The sequence below is a fragment of the Mastomys coucha genome, unplaced genomic scaffold, assembly GCF_008632895.1.
Source record: "Mastomys coucha isolate ucsf_1 unplaced genomic scaffold, UCSF_Mcou_1 pScaffold23, whole genome shotgun sequence".
Classification (NCBI taxonomy): domain Eukaryota; kingdom Metazoa; phylum Chordata; class Mammalia; order Rodentia; family Muridae; genus Mastomys; species Mastomys coucha.
Genome location: NW_022196906.1, coordinates 21,018,790 through 21,022,485, shown reverse-complemented (window position 1 = coordinate 21,022,485; position 3,696 = coordinate 21,018,790).

Sequence of the window (3,696 nt, the reverse complement as noted above, 5' to 3'; positions counted from 1 at the left end):
CTGCCTTTTTTTTTTTAACCCCTTGTATACAGATGTTTTGCCTGGATATATGTCTGTGTACTAATGTGCTTGATGCCTGTAACAGATTGTTAAACTGCTGGAACTAGAGTTAAGATGCTTGTAAGCAGCCTTGTGAATGCTGGGAGGTGAACTCAGGCCCTCTGCAAGAGCAGCAAGTGTTTAACAGCAGAACCATCTCTTCAGCCCTTGAGTTCAGCTTTAAATTCTTTTGTTATTGAGATTGGAAAAACTGATTGACTTAGTATCACTTAGTATCAGGGATCCCTCAAGATTTCCAATAATATGCTTTTCCCTGCTTTTTAATTCTTTCATTAGCAGAACAAATGAACCTGTTCCTGTACCCATAGACAGCAACAGCATGACTTCTTTGTAGGTGGCCAGCTGATTTCTGATTGGATTTGAGACCTACACCAAGGAGAGAATGCATGCCTGGTACTGTGGCCTGGTCAGAGCCTGCTTCTGGGGAGGTAAAGGATTTGAGAGGAATTACTACTTATACTTTGCTGGATCGTCAAACTTTCCTGCTAAATACTTATGTCTGTATCCATGACAAGTATTCTCATCTGTGATCAAAACCACTTCCTTACACAGTGGAAGAGGATTAGTAGAGACTCATAACTGAAGTGAATAAAAGGTTCTCCCTGGTCTGATCTAATCTTTAGAAGTTTTGTGGGTAACCCTATTTTTTCATTCCATGTAGATACACAAGCAAAACCACATTCTCATCTTAAAACTATTGCAGGTTTTCACTCTAATGTCAACACATCCTTATAGTATATTGGTAGGCCTAGTTCCTCAGTGTTTCCATTAAGTCAGTGACTCTCAGCTGCTATTGTCCCTTTTTCATTAACATTAAGAAAATTCAGTTAACAAAGCATTATTTAGTCTGTCCCTGGGGGATTTTATTTTTCCTTTTTGTTTAATAAGGATCTCATTTAATGCTCTTTCTATAACTGCTTGTCCTGTGGGATTTTGTGGTATACCAGAAACATGCTTTATATTATAATATGCAAAGAATTTCATCATCTTATTAGATACATATGTGGGAATATTGTCAGTTTTAATTTGTGCAGGTATCCCCATAATTGACCTTATTTCCAATAATTATGTAATTACACAATCTGTCTTTTCAGAACTTAAAACAGTTGCTCATTGAAAACCTGAGGATGTGTCAATGGTATCGTGTATATATTTTTGTTTTCCAAATTCTGCAACATGTAAAACATCCACCTGCCAGATGTCATTTCTTTTGGTATCCCTAGGGTTACTACTAGCAGGTAATAGAATTTGGTTGTATAGAGAACATATAGGACTTTTTTATTATTATTATTATTTCATTGGCTTGTTGACAAGTGATGGAATTTTTTTCTTTAAACTTTTCCCATTAACATGTTTCTCATAAATTTTTGAGCCTTCTAACACATTTCCTATTAGTAACTGGTCAATTTCCTTGAGCTAATGGTCCTTGCAAACCTGTATGAGACTGAATATGAGTAATATATAATGGATAATTTCTTCTTCTGATGGCCTATTGTAATTGTATCATTAACAGAGTTAATTCTGAGTTATCAGGTACAAATTCAGCAGTCTCTATATGCAAAATGACTCTTCCTGCATATAAAGAATCAGTAATTATAATTGGTGTCATAGTTACTAGTCAAGTGCTCCACTTCTGAGCTGCACATTGAGGGAAAGTCATATGGACATAGGAGAATCAAGACTCATTTCTCTTAGATGGTGGATTCTTATTCCAAAAAGACTGCAAAGAGAAGCCGTGGTGTGGGTATCTACCCAGAACCAATAGGAGAAAGGAAAAGACCCAGGGGCTCTAGAAAACACCTAACCTACAATGTGTTTATCAGAGTCCCAGGTCTGGATCCCACTCCGAGGCCAAGAAAGCTGTTTGCTTGCTTCAACAGAGCTGCCGCTTTCTCTGAACCTGTCTTGTATCTTTCCCTGGCTCTGAGTTCTGTGTCCGTCCACAGCCTGAGCTCAGCACCCTCCTAGACAGCCACCAGCACTTCTGTTACAACCACAAGCCCAGGACTTCATTCTTTTTATGGAAGAATAACATTCCATTGTATAAATATATCCTATTTCTTTATCATTTGTCCAGTTATAGATATTAAGCTTGTTTTTACATTTTAAGTTATTACAAATAATTTCATATGACATCTTTATATTCTTCATGTACCCCAATGAACATATATTTCCATTTCTTGAGTATCTAGAAGTACAATTACTGCATTATCTGGTCACTTTAATTTTAAAAATTTTGAAGAGCTGTCAAGCTACTCGCCACCCTCTGTGGCAGCATTTTATAGCCCCGCCAGGACTTGATAGGCACCGAGCATCTGTCTATGCTTTAGTCTCCAGATCATTCATTTCTTAAAAACAAATCCACATGTGTATGTCTGGAGTCTTCTTTTGAAGCACTAAAGATGTAGTCCTTCATGGCCTGCTAACTCTGATAATTGATCACTGTCGCCTTTCATAGCATGTGTAATTGTTGTTTCCTCTGAATTAGAATGTTCCCTCCAGGAAGAAGGAGGGAGGGTCCTAAGAGTCAGGAAGTAAGCCATTTTCACCCATCTTGGAAAGATGAAGTTTGCTAGATTCACTAGGAGGCCTCGACGATGTTATGGAAGCACTAGAGAACATTTGAGGAGGGACTGACCCACTTGTCTGGATCTCCTGAGGAGATTCTGAGACCCATCTAGCTGCCTGCCTGCAAGCTGCACAGCAGCTCCAGGGTTCCAGCTTTTCATGAGTCTTCCCCCATGTCTATTTGTTGATACAGCCACTTTTGAGTCATCCATGCTCCTGGAACTAACCCCTTTCCTATATTCCTCTTAGTAACGCCAATAAAAACTCATTAGTTCACCAAGTTGGAATTTGGTGCAATCATTATTTTAGTCTAGTTTAGAAGTAAGTAGCTCTGTGTGTTTCCCCTCCCCAGGAAGAGTCTGTTGGGGCTGGAGAGATGGCTCAGCGGGTAGGAACACTCACTGCTCTTCCAAAGGTCCTGAGTTCAAATCCCAGCAACCACATGGTGGCTCACAACCATCTGTAATGAGATCTGACACCCTCTTCTGAGGTGTCTGAAGATAGCTCCAGTGTACTTACAAATAATAAATAAATAAATCTTAAAAAAAAAAAAAGGAAAAGAAAAGAAAAAAAAAAGGAAGAGTCTGTTGTACAGCATAAGGAAATTCAAGCATGTTCTCTTCATGTGAAATTTACGGTAAATCTTATATTTTATATTAAATATTAAATTTTAATATTTCTTTTTTTTTTAAAGATTTATTTATTTATTATATGTAAGTACACTGTAGCTGTCTTCAGACACACCAGACAAAGGTGTCAGATCTCATTATGGGTGGTTGTGATCCACCATGTGGTTGCTGGGATTTGAACTCACGACCTTCGGAAGAGCAGTCAGTGCTCTTACCCGCTGAGCCATCTCACCAGCCCCAATATTTCTTATTAAACAGTATTATTAAGACCTAAGGCCTAGCTTCAGGCCAAGGGAAGATGAATTGGTTTAAAGTTTAGTTTTCTAAATGACACCTTTGTTGCCAAAGTGAGCCCTTGGTAGTTAATGTGCATGGACCTGAAAGCTGTACTTTTCCATGTATGTCCCAAATGTGTTCTGCTTGCTATTTTTTCTCCTCC